Source organism: Olea europaea, chromosome 20 (genome assembly GCF_002742605.1).
Source record: "Olea europaea var. sylvestris chromosome 20, O_europaea_v1, whole genome shotgun sequence".
Classification (NCBI taxonomy): domain Eukaryota; kingdom Viridiplantae; phylum Streptophyta; class Magnoliopsida; order Lamiales; family Oleaceae; genus Olea; species Olea europaea.
Window position 1 is genome coordinate 14,803,306 of NC_036256.1, and position 14,764 is coordinate 14,818,069.

General features: G+C 32.3%; 1 pseudogene; it reads left to right on the plus strand.

The window, feature by feature from the left end:
• The first annotated feature begins 11,020 nt into the window (after positions 1-11,020).
• The window catches only part of LOC111369760, a 9,182-nt pseudogene continuing 5,438 nt past the window's right edge, over positions 11,021-14,764 (plus strand).

Sequence of the window (14,764 nt, forward strand, 5' to 3'; positions counted from 1 at the left end):
GTACTCGTTTAGGCCTTTTTCTTTTTATTGTTATTTTCATATGAGCATATCTGTAAGTACGCGTGTATTTCTGAGTTCTTTATCATTTCTACTTTACATAATTCTGCTAGTGGGCGTCATTGTCTTTAACAAAGATATGTGTTTTTTTTTTTTTTCCAATTATGTTACACTACACCGACATTGTACAAGCCTCTCACATAGGGGGCACACTTTTCCTTTTTTATTGGGCGTGACCCCCTCCTGTTGGAAATTTATTTAACATGCATACCGAAAAATAAAACAAATTTCAATTTCCACCAAAGATCTCCTTTGTGTTTAGATAGAAATTGTGAAAAAAGTTATATCTTTTGTGAAATCTGCAAACTCCTTTTTTTTTTTCAGCAACCTTGATCTGCCACCTATAACTGTCAAATTGTACAGGCTCTAATGAAATTCTACATAGAGAACAAGACTGTAGAGAATCAGGGTTTTCCTCTCTTGTCCTAGCAAGAAAAATAAAATTCTCTACAATTTTAAAATCCGAGCAGCTTATTTATATAAGTTCAAATGGGTTTGACATGTTTCCTGACCCGATCCAATATTTAATTAACCCAATTAATTAAATCAGGTCTATTAATTAATTAATCCAAATAATTAATTCGGACCTATAAATAAGTAACCAAATTAATTAATTTATTCAACGATTGTTAAATTAATTAATTGACAAATCAAAATCTTCTAGTTCTCCTTTTGTGTGCGACCCATCACAATTATGATGTCTAATGATGTGAATTATTATTTTGATCTAATTAAAATTGATAAATTAAATTACGTGTTTAATTTATCATCAACTCACGTTCGCCGTCCCAGATTAATATCTAGCAATGTGTTAGAACAAAACATGTGACTAAAAATGTCACGTGGTATGACAAAATCAAACTTGTTCAGTTACTGTGAAACTATAATCCCTTTGTCAATATGATTCGATCAATTACGAGATATGAAAGTGTGTCAATCCCAATTATCGATCATGTCTTTCATTCTACTATTAAGTTAATATAAGTCGAAAACTCCATTTCAACTTCTGTGTACACTTTGGCCAAAAATTTCATCATCGACTTAATTGAATGAAATGTAGATCATAATCTTTTACTAACTAAAAGTGATGAATCATCTATTGACCATTCACAACCTTCATACGATTATTAACATACCTGAACAATGTAGTATTAGCGGCCCTTGGCTGAGCAACATCCAACACTGTCAAAATATGACTATTCTTATATAAGGTACAATGATGATCTCAAGTCAAATGACCAATTTCACTATTGAATATTAGAGATTAACCACTGACACTCAAATAGTTATCCATGTGAAATCTCTCAGCAGGTCTCCAATGTTTTCTTCTATAAGAAAACATTCACGTATTCATTTAAGTGTCACCACACTTTAGATTGTGAAATCAACTACTTTACAAGTAAGAAATGCACAAATGGTGGTCTATCTGTATCTCATTATTACTTACGACCATGAATTATTTAAGATTCAATCACACGTAATTTGTATTCCACAATCACAACTCTTTGTAATTAACAAATTACTAAAATTTGAATCTACGAATTCTATTATTTAATTTAATTGAATATTAATTAAATAATGAATCTGTCATAAAATTGCATCAACTATAAATTAAAGGTGGCATAACACTTACAAACTCCCACTTGCACTAGATCCAATAACTTATGTATCTAATATGATAAGAGTCTATATGACGATCATGTTAATACTGCTACAACTTTTTGTCAGTGGATCTGCAAGATCATTAATTGTGGGAATTCGTTCTTCACTTGTTATCTCTCTGATGAGATTATACTACCTTAACACATATTTGGATCATAGATGAGACCTTAGTTCATTTGCTTGTGTGACAGCTCTATTGTTATCACAATACAATGGCATGTGATCAACAATGTTAGAAACTACTCTAAGTTCATTAATGAATATCTTGATCCACAATGCAACTGTTTGTTGCTTTTGAAGCAATCACGTGTTAGGTTTCCGCTATTGAATTAACATGTTTGGAACCTTTTCAACACACCGCTTGAGAGTAAACTAATTTCTTTGTATAAAATCTTCTCAAGATTTTATCTATGTAGATTGGAATGGGTTAAGCAATCTTCTAGATCCATCTCTATAGATCAAATTGCTTCTTCCATATCGTTCATGAAGAAAACCTTTAACAACCATTATTTCAGCGATTGAAACGTGGGGATATCGTTTCCTATTAATAATATATCTTAAATATAATATTAGGAATGCGAAAATGTTCCCATGACCTTCTTGTAAATACACGTTTCATTTTCATTTTTGATAAAATCGAACCTTTTGATTTTTCCATCAAATTGAAAATTTCAAATCCAAGAGGCTTGCTTTAACCCATAGTCACGATATGTAACTATTGCAGCCCAAGTCCGAATGGCTACAGATGAAAAGGCTTCATCAAGGTCAACACGTGTCTTTATTTGTAACAATTTGCTATAAGCCTTGCTTTGTATGTACGGATATTCAAATTTATGTCGACCTTTTCCTTGTAAACTATTTACAACATATGAGTTTTATTCCATCGGGAGGGTCAACAAACATCCAAACCTTGTTTTTATATATTGAGTTCATTTCGAATTTCATGGCCTTCTGCCATTTATTTGTGTCAACACTTGACTCTGCTTCTGTGTAATTAGTAGATTCATCATCCTCGATTAACAATACTTAATTTGTAATCGTGGATTTGCACCTTTTTGAAGGTTGAATGATCCTACTAGATTTAAATAGAGCTGTCATGTCCTCAGGAGTTTCTACTTCCTGATCAAGAGTGTCTTTCTCATCAGGTGTGGGATCAAACTCAGATTCATCTACTTGGTCAACCTATATTTGTGGGTTCTTGAACTCTTTCAAGTTCTATTTTGTTCTCACTGTCTTCTCCTAGAGTAAATTTTTTCCTAAGAAGACGATATGCCATTAGACGAAGTCACGAAGACTTTCTTTTGAATGAGATAATAGAATTGATATCGAAATATTTGCTTTGGTTCCACAATTATGTATTTATCGAATTTAGTTTCAAACTTATCCGATTCAGTGCGCTTCACATAAGCATCACAACCCCAAACTTTTATATGAAATAAGTTGATTATTTTTCCTTTCCATAACTCGTATGGAGTTCTGTCGACCGATTTAGATGGGACACAATTTAATGTGTAGCACAGTGCAATCAGTGTATGAGCCCAAAATGATTTTGGAAGGTTTGCATGGCTTGTTATTAATCACACCACATCTAATAGTTTACGATTCCTCCTTTCGGATACACCATTATGTTGTAGTGTATGTGGAGGAGTCCACTAAAAAAGAATCTCATTCTCTTCTAGATAATTTAGAATTTCATTTTTAAGATATTCACACCTCGATCGGATTTTACTGTGACGGTGTCTTTACCTATTTATTTCTTTACTTATAGCTTGAATTCTTCGAACCTTTCAAGAGTTTCATGCTTGAATTTCATCAAGTATACACGATCATTGATAAAATAAGAGAAACCTCATCTAAAATTAATTGACATAGGTCCATATACATCACTATATATTAGGCCAGTATTTATGCAGACTTTTCTCCTTTTCAAGTAACAGGAGATTTGGTCGTTGTGCCAAACAGGCATGATTTGCACTTGTTAAATAATTCAAAATCAATTGACCCCACGTATATACCACTATGTAATTTTGAAATTGCATTTCATCCATATGACCAAGTCTGCAATGCCAGATTTAGGTATTATTCAGATTATCACTTTATGCTTCTTAATTTCTATACTCATTATAAAATGCTTAGGGGGGGTGTTTAAGAGTGATTTTTCAACCAAAAAATTAATTTTTTGACCGTTATTTAACTATTTCAATCGTAAAGTTTGACTTCTTCTTTCATAGGTGGCCCCAACTTTTCTCATAACGATCTAAAAATCAATTCTCAAAATCGCTCCCAAACGGGTCTTTAGTGTTTAGAATATAAATGTCATTTTGTAGCTTACTATAACCATTAAGATTTTATCAAAATATAAGGAACAACAATTGTTCTTAACATTAAAATAATTCATATCCGAACATGAAATTTATTTAATGTTCTGGTAGTGGTGGGTACAAAGCAACATTTCTCGAATTCCAATATTAAACCTAAATGCGACGGCAAAATGTACGCTCTTACAGGCAATGCAACAACCTTTGCCCATCTTCAACGTAGGTCAACTTCTTCCGCTTCCAGTAATTTACTTCTATTTAGCTTCTCTATATTTACATAAAGGGTAATTATATTACCACTACAAATTTTACTAAGTGCAACACAATTTTCCTTATTTACTAAAATATCCTTACGTAAAATTACATAATTAAAATTTTCATATATTTTTTAATTAAATAAATTATTGTTACACCACAAATATAAAGCCTAATTTCCTTCTTTCTCTTTCCTCAACATCTCATTGTTCATAATTTTTCCGATGGCTTTTGCCTTCTTCCACGATGACAAGATAATCTTTTCCCTCACGGTAAATGAATTTATTTTTTCAATTTATTTTTCAAGTTTGAAAATTACGAATCTAATTTTTTTGTTAAGTTAAATAGATTTGTTATGATTTTAAAACAAATATGTAAGATTATGATTTTTAATTGTTAAATGGGTTTATGAATTTACGCATATATATACTCACCATAATTTCATGAATTGTGTGCGTTCATCATGTGGGACATACACGGGCTGTACCACTCATTACCAAGAATTGCATGTATAAAGATAAACTGTAAATGAATTTGTGTATATGTAGGTGCGTCATTTTTAGTGGATTTTTGTCTATGAGGTATATGAATTTTCGGAAGTTGTTCTTAATCGATAACAAGTTTTTATTGTTATATTGTATTTTTTACAGGATCGCAATAAATTTTAATTTTTTTATAACTTATCATAATTCAATTTATTTTTCCTAAATGTTAGGAAAATGACGACGACTTCAATATATACGATTATACACAATACTTTACTACTGACCAAGTATGAATAAATCGAATATTAAATTTATGTCTACTAATTCAATTTTGAAACATGTCCAGTTTATTAAAAATATGTCATAAATGCTTCCTCAAGTTGGGATTTAATAAATGTGCCCGATAAATTATTAAAACTTTTTATCTATGAAATTATAAGGTTGTTGTCGATAAAATTTCTTAATTTTTACTTAAAAGTGTTTCCAAAATAGACTTTCAAGATTAAAAAAATGAAATTGTGAATGCATTAAAAATTCATATTTCAAATAAAAATAGTAACACAAACAAATTACTGACAACTTCAAAGGATCATTTCGGACATATTAATTATTTGTGACAAATATTCAATTTATTATGGCATGGTGTTCTTCACTGATCTTCTGTTTTCAACTGCTATAAAATAAATGAGAGAAAAGGTTGAGAAAATGAGAATTAGTATTGGTGATAAGTATACCACAATACTAATTTTTTTTCAATTTTTTATTTTTATTGAATTAGGAGTATAATTATAAATTTATTGTGGCGTATTTATTAAAAATATATTTTATATGTGGTGTAATTATAATGTGGTGTAGTAATTAAAATTTGTATTGGTAATATAATTAGCCTTACATAAATATGAGATACACATCTGATATCAAATACCTAAGAAGCTCATGAAGTAGATATAAGAAAATGAATAAAATATAAAACGCATCATTTAATTTAAGATGGTTTTTTATTAAATTAATCATGCTCCCACTGTTTAACTCAAATTTATGACCATCTCACATAAAATTTATAGAATCCATACTTGACTGTCAGTGGGTTGGGATCCCATTTGTTAAATTAAGACCTTCAATGTACTCAACAAGTCTTAATATAATATTTGGGTCTATAATATTATCAATTGCATCTCCATACAACTCCCATATTATTAAGCTAACAACTCCTTATCTTTACACATCTTATTTGTTAGCTTAACATGCCTATAAAATTTATTTCCTTGAGTGTACTAAAAAAAAGATAAATTTTAGTTAAATAATATTGTTATCACTTTGTTATTATAGCAGTCACTTCTTCTTTAATTCATTTTTCAGCAGGTGTCTCTGGAAAGGATTACTCAATGACATAACCAATTTTCTCATGCTTGAAAACAATTCTCAGATTGTAGTGTCAATCAAAAGAAATTTGGTTTGATCATTGGCATCCACTATACCTCTCAAATACATATGGTCACTCAATATTCAATATAAATGATGAGAAGAAAATGAATAATATATAAAACGCATCAATAAATTTAAGATGGTCTTCAATTAAATTAATCATACTGGGCTATGTAACTCCAATTTATGACTATCTCACACAAATTTATAGAATCCATACTTGACTTCCAATGGGTTAGGTTCCCATTTGTTAAATTAAGACCTCCAGTGTACTTAACAAGCCTTAATAAAATATTTGGGTAAATACTATTATCAATTGTATTTCTACACAACTCCCAGATTATTAAGTTGACACTTCTTGTCTTTACATATCTTATGTGTTCGCTTAACACACTTATAAAACTTATCTCCTTGAGTGTACTAAAAAAAAGATAAATTTTAGTTAAATCGAACTCACCATTTAGAAATATTAAATATTTCATAGTGTCAAACATATCTCTAATAGACTGACCTTGAGTGTACTCAAAAAGTTGAGATTGATTTAGGACTCTCATTTTTCACTATAATGATGGAACGCAAATAATAATACCAACTTAATATTTTATTAAGGGATTTTGCATTCAAATGTTTCATCGTAACTATCATATATATATTATTATACATCTACATGCAAATAAATACATGTATAATATAATAAAATAGTGTGGACAATTATGGATTTTTACTATCTAATCTTCTTGAACTATAAGGAAGATTAGTTGGTCAATTTCTAGGGAATATTGCATTGATTAGTATCAATGCACCATCTCTGTGGTTTTCTCCTCTTCTTGCGTCTTCAATCGGTCCAGCTACAACCTCTTATACTAGTTGGCACACAGGTCTAAATGAAATTGGACTCGCATGCCCATAGTAACAATAACAATAACGGACTTTCAGGTCCAAAATGATTAAAAGCTTGCAGACCCATAATAATAACAATAATAATGAACTCCCAGGTCCAAAACAATTAAGAGCTCGCAGCTCATAAAATGACAAGAATAAAATTAACCATCCAACACATCCATATGATCGAGTTCATAATCGTCCACTAATAATATATTCATTAGATAAATATATTCCCATATAATATATTATATTATATGTAATATGTTTCAATTTTATAGCAATTAATGTAGTTTAAACTATTTTAGACAAATGGATTGGAATAATTAAATAGTCAATTAATTTAATTAGCGGGTATATTTAATTAAAATTAAATTTTAATTAAATAACACATTAGAGTCTAACTTTGATTCCACAATTATAGGGTGAGACTATTTAATTAAAATCAAATTTTAATTAAAAAGCAAGATTAGAGTCCAATTCTAATCTCAAGATTTATGGTGAACTTATTTAATTAAAATCAAATTTTAATTAAATACTAAATTAGAGTGCAACTCTAATACCAAGATTTTAGGGCAAACTTGTTTAATTAAAATCAAATTTTAGGGCGTGACAATTTAATTAAATTCAAATTCTAATTAAATGTCGAATTAGAGTCTAACTCTAGTTTCAAGAATATATTGGGGTGAATAATTAGTTAAAATTAAATTTTAATTAAAAACTAAATTAGAATCCAACTCTAATTAAAATTGAATTAATTTCTTAATTTAGGATAAATCTCCTAAATAAATAAAATTCAATTTAGGTTCAAAGTTTAATATTTAAGTTAAAATCTAATTTTAATGAAAACATAAAAAAATCGACAATTTTAAATAAAATTTTAATTTGGGTCAAAATTGATAATATAGGTCAAAACCAATTTAAGGGCCTGTTCGGTAGTAATTTTAAGAATCGATTTTTTGACCGTTAGGAGAAAAATGGGGGGCCACCTGAAAATTCAATTTTTTGAGATAAAAAATCACTCCCAAACGGGGCCTAAAATCAATTTTAAAACCACTTTAATACTTAAATTCAAAACACCTTTTGAAAATTGCAATTTGAACCGTTTTAAAATTATAAACAGGCCCTCCAATTTCTCTAATTATAAAAAGGCCTCCTTTTTGTTAATTACGAAATTGACCCATGGAATGACCCATGGAATGAAATCGCAATAGGGGTCCTCAATATCAAATATTGAAAAACACGACCCTTATTTGAAAATTAACAAATTGACCCCTATACCATGTTGCAGGTGGGGGCCTACAATTTTAGAAATTGCAAAATGAGGCCCTCGCCTCCAATCTACCCCCAAAACAGTTGAACCTGATTGAAAACCCTAAGAAATTTCACCCAATTGAAACCCTAGAACTCCCACCCTTTCATTCTTCTTGGCTGCGACATCGCTGGCGCTGCTTGTGGGACCCCATCGCCACAGCGCATCGCTTGCCGTTGTTGCACTAGCATTAGCAGTAGCCCGACAATGCCCTACCAACCATCTGCCGCTGCTGGTTCACTTGAACGCAGCCACCACGCTGGCGATCGCTCGACCTTTCGGCTTCGACGGCCACCGCCCACGTTTCCCAACCCGATTTTTGATCTCTTTATTTGTTTATTCATTGTTGTTTTCAAAACCATATTTCAAAAATATGAAAATCAAATTTCCATTAATCGCTAGAAAATGTATAGCAATCAAAAAGTAGGCTTTGATTCCATAGTTGGGAATTTATTTAACAAGCACAGCAAAAAGTTTAACAGATTTCAATTCCACTAATGATTTCTTTTGTGCTTAGATTGAAATTGTGATAAAAGTTATATCTTTTCGTGAAATTTGCAAAGTCCTTTGCTTTTCTTTTGTTCCAGCAACCTTGATCTGCCACCTATAGCTATCCAATTGTCCAGCCTCCAATGAAATTCCATACAGAGAACAAGATTGTAGAGAACCAGAGTTTTCTTCTCTTGTGCTAGTAAAAAAAATAAAATTCTCTACAATTTTAAAACATTAGCAACTTATTTATATAAGTCCAAACAGGCTTAACCTGTCTCCTGAGTCGGTTTAATATTTAATTAACCAATTTAATTAAATTCGATCTATTAGTTAATTAATCCAATTAATTAATTTGGGCCTACAAATAAGCAACCCAATTAATTAATTTATCCAACCCTTATTAAATTAATTAATTGACAAATCACAATCTTCTAGTTCTCCTTTTGTATACAACCCATCAGGTTCTCAATCACGATATCTAACAACGTGAATTATTATTTTGATATAATGAAAATTGATAAATTAAAATACTCTTTTAATTTATCACCAATTCACATTCGCCATTCCAGATTGTGACGAAAAATGTCACGTGGTATGATAAAACCAAATTCGTTCGTTTACTATGAAACTATAATCCCTTGATCAATATAATCCGATCAATTACGAGATATAGAAGTGTGTCAATTCCGATTATTGATCATATATTTCATTTCACTATTAAGTCAATATAAGTCGAAAACTCCCTTTCGACTTCTATGTACACCTTGGCCAAGGATTTTGTCTTCAACTTAATTGAATGAAATGTGGATCATAATCTCTTACTATCTAAAAGTGATGAATCATCTATTGATTATTCACAACCTTTATACGATTCTTGACATACCCGAACGATACAGTATTAGCGATCATTGGCTGAGCAATATCCAACACCGTCAAAGTATGACTGTCCTCATAAAAGGCACAATGATTATTTCAAGTCAAATGATCAATTTCACTACTAAACATTAGAGATTAACCACTGACACTCAGGGAGTTATCTATGTGAAATTTCTAAGCGGGTCTCCAATATTTTGTTCTATAAGAAAACATCCACGCACTTATTAAGTGTCACCACACTTTAGATTATTAGATCACCTACTTACTTCACAAGTAAAAAATACCACACTTGGTGGTCTATTTGTTATAACGATATTCATATCTCGTTATTACTTACGACTATGGATTATTTAAGATTCAATCACACCTAATTTGTATCCCACAATTACAACTTATTGTGATTAACAAATTACTGAAATTTGAATCTACGATTCTATTACTCAATTTAATTGAATAATAATAAAATAATAAATCTGCCATAAAATTACATCAACTATATATATATATATATATATATATATATATATATATATATTAAAAGTGCTTATGTCCAAAGTTGATTGAACCTAGAGCATGACACTTACACCTCTCTCATGTGAGGGGCGTGTATAACACCGGTGTTCAAATAGCAAAATTTTATATATATATATATATTTTTCCTTGAGTTATTGTGGAAGTTATAATAAGGGCTTCTTGATTTTTTCAGTTGTAAAAATTGCAATAGAAAGAAAAATAAGTAGAAGAGGAGAAAGCATGAAATAACTTGGATGTAAAAAGGAACAATCTACTAACCAAAACGTCAAATTACAAACCATTTTCGCTCCTATAATCTCTCTCTAATAATATGTGGTGCTCTTGAATGAACCATTTTTCCCCTTCAAGAGAATGTTGTCATATCACAGACATCGACTCCTAAAGTTTGAGTTTCTGAGCTGGAAATTCTACATCAAAGTTAGTTTCATTCTGAGGAGTATAATTGCCAAATAAATTGAACTCCTAAGAAACAAAAAATGCACTAGCATTAGACAATCATGGATCCGTCTTATTATATAAACAATGATAAGCGTGAATAGGGAAAAAAAGTGCAGTTTGAGTGTCAATGTAACAAATTTAAACAATATGTTATAAATAACTTAACAACAAATAAAATTAGTAATAGAGTTAAGAGAGTTAAATTGAGCGACTGAGAATTTCCCAGAGATTACATCGGTTGTGGGAATGAAATGAGGATTTGGGGGTACTTATGGGATTTCTTTTAAATTAACATTACAGTTTGCCATGTAAAATAATGTTAGCCATTACATTCATTTCTAATTTTCTTGTTTACTCCGCTGAAAGCTTTTAGAATGTTGGTGTTGAAAGTTGAATTTGTTTCAAGTTTGTATACTCATTTTTTGTGGGTTATGGCAGCTTTTTTGTGAGGATGACATTGGATTTTCGGGTTTTCTCAACACTCATAAACATTTTATTTCTGTTGCTTGAGAGGGCGTCCTTTACCTACTCTGCTCAGAGTGATGTTGATTGCCTCAGAGCTATACAAAATTCTTTGGAAGACCCTTTTAATTACCTGAAATCTTCTTGGAGTTTCAATAACAATCCTGAAGGCTTTATTTGTAAGTTTGATGGGGTTGATTGCTGGAAGCCAGACGAGAACAGGGTCTTGACTCTCCGGCTGAGTAGCATGGGACTTAAGGGCGAGTTTCCTCTTGGTGTTGCAGGTTGTTCATCATTGACTGGCTTAGATCTTTCTAATAACGAGATTTATGGAAATATTCCGAATAATATCTCTAAGATACTAGGATTTTCGACAAGCATTGATCTCTCATCCAACCAGTTATCCGGAGAGATCCCTGTGGATCTTGCAAATTGCGCCTATTTGAACATCCTTGAACTTGACAACAACCAGTTGTCAGGTCAAATTCCTGCTCAGATTGGTCTACTCTATTGACTAAAGACATTTAACGTGTCTAACAACCGATTGACCGGCCAAGTTCCACAATTCAGAAATGCTACTTTTCTGGCAGATGGCAGATAGCTATGCGAATAATACAGGACTATGTGGCAATCCTTTACCCCTCCTTTGTGGTGGTTCTTCAAAGAAAATTAATAGTGCAGCCATTGTAGGGGGGGCTTTTGTAGGCTTCGCTGTTGGGATTGGCATTTGCATAGGCACGCTCTTCTATTTGCGTAAGGCGTCCAGAAAGAAGAAGGAAGAAGATCCTATGGGCAACAAATGGGCAAAGAGAATCAAGGATGCCAAAGCCATCAAGGCAAGATACATTTACATTTTAGCCTCCGTTTGGCCCCCATTTTTTGGAAATGAAAATGTGAGATATAGTTTTTTTTTTTTTTTAAATAAGTGGTTGAAAAAGAATGAAAAGTTTTCAATTTACATGTAATATTATTTTATGGAAGATTTTGTGGTTAAAAATATGAGAGAAAAATAAAATGTAATGAATTGAAATTTAATGGAGGCCAAACGGGGCTTATTGGAATTTCTTAACATATAATAATTATTGGGATATTTGTTGCTACAGTCCTCTATCTTACAAAAATAAAACCCATTTTCATATTCGGTGTACATTGGTCCCTACATGATGGAAAATGTCTTTTTTTTTGGGCTGTCAAACAGTCTCATGCTTGCTTATTTGAGTGTTATTTTCGCCAATAACCTCTGTGAGAATATGGTTCTCTTAACCCACTTTATTCAGTTTTTTGTGAACCATTGGATGAAGATCAATGATTGAGATTTAATCTTGTGGGAGAAGCTTTGACCAAATTTTCACCTAACATACTACTTACCCCACGTTTTGTGTAAGAAGAAGGGTCTTCGGTTGGGTGGGGGTTATTTTAAAAGGAGGCAGGCTGGTCATTTTCTGGGGGTGGCTCGACAGAAAATTTCCTCCATTTTTGTTGGTTCCTTAAGGTGGTCTCTTGGTTGGTGGTTTTGAAGGGGTTCTTTGCCGGTTCTTTCTATCTCTCTTTGGAAGGCGATTTGCATTGCATGAGGCTGTTCCTGAGCCTGTAAAATCTGCCATAAGAGGTGAAGAAGCTGCTGCAAGGAAGAAGAAGAAGCTGGACAGATTTCGACCATATAAAGGGGTTGTATTCTTCCGGTTTTATATTTTCTTGTTTTTGCCTTGAATCTTGTTTGTTGATTGATGTTTTGGTTGATTGAACTCCTAGGATCCCCAACAAACTGGTATCAGAGCTAGGAGGAGTGATATTAGTCCAAAATCGATCAAAAACCAGCAAGGAAATCGCCATTACCACTTTCTAACCGAATCTGAAAACTTGATTTTCGGCCAACCTATTGACTTTCCGGCGAAATGGACCATGGAACCATGACCAGCAGGAGGAGGCGCACCCTGTGGCGGGGCGCGTGACCGGCGACGGCGCGTGGCCAGACCTCCGGCGAGCTTTTTTTGAGCAGTTTACTTTTTTTGATGTCCTGAACGCACTGATGTCGTTTGTTTTCTGTTTCAGATTTTACAGAAAAAGTTGGACGATTTTGCCCCTAGCTTGATGTCTACGACAATTTGGTTCAGAAACTTGGTGGTATATTTACTGTTTGTCAACAGTAGTTTGGTAAGATTATTCCAAACTCTCCGTTAGGTTAGGTTTGGTATCCTTACCGATTTATGCATGGTTATTGCTTGATTGCTTATTTGTGAATTCTGTTGATTGAATTCTTGTGATTAATTTGTAACCTGGAAGCATATTTACCTGCTTTATATACCTGTGTTTCGTGAACGGATTATTTCACTGTTGTGCATCATTTCCAAAAAAAAATTGTTTTTAAACTCGGTACTCAGTTTTATATTGATCATCTGGAAAAGAATTTTTTCAAAAAACTTTTTTTGTTGTGTCCACGAGTACAGGCCACTCTTTTATAGAATCTATAATGGGTTCGAGGGTCGAATTATCGCAATTCGATGGAAAGGGGGATTACTTGATATGGAAACAGAAAATGAGGGCCATTTTGGTCCAACAGAGAGTTGCTAAAGCTCTTGATGATCCCGCTACATTTTCTGATGAGTTAAAAGCTAAAACAACTGAAATTGAAGACATGAATGAAATTGCTTACAGTTATATAATTTTGCATCTATCTGACAATATTGTGAGACAAGTTGATAGTGCTAAAACTGCTAGAGCTTTGTGGATTGCTTTAGATGCCCTGTTCTTAACTAAAACTTTACCTAACAAAATATACCTGTTGGAGAAGTTGTTTAGTTTTAAGATGGACCCGGGGAAGGATGTCGAGGGAAATTTGAGTGACTTTAGCATAATTGTTAAGAGTCTAGCTCATAATGATAAAATATTTGATGATGAAGATTTAGCTGTCATATTGCTAAACTCTTTGCCTGAATCTTACAGAGAAATGAAAAATGCCATAAACTATGGTAGGGACACTCTCACTCAAGCTATTGTTTTTTATGCTTTAAAATCAAGAGAACTTGAATTAAAAAGAGAGAACAGAATTCATTCTCGTTAAGAGAGTCTATTTGTTAGGGGAAGATCTGAAAAGAAAGAATTCAACTTCCATAACAAGGAGGGGAGAGGAAAATCTAAAATGAGATCCAAATCTAAAGATAAAAGCGGTAAGAAATGTTATCACTGTGGAAAGTTAGGACATTTCAAGAAAGACTGCTTTGATTGGAAAAGGAAACAAAAAGACCCGAACAATTCTGATGCTGATAATGCTGCTATTGCTACTGAATTTAATAGTTTGCATGTCATGAATGTGTCTGAAGAAGAATTTGACAAAAATTGGATTCTTGACACAGGGTGCACTTTCCATATGTGCCCTGATAGGTCTTGGTTTTATAACTATAGGGAGACTGAACCTAGGAAGATCTACATGGGAGACAATAATTCTCAAAATGTGATTGGAGTTGGTGACATAGCCATCAGGATGTACAATGGGGCCGTCACGCAACTTAGAAATGTTAGATATGTCCCAAATTTAAAGAGGAACCTCATTTCCTTAGGTTCTCTGG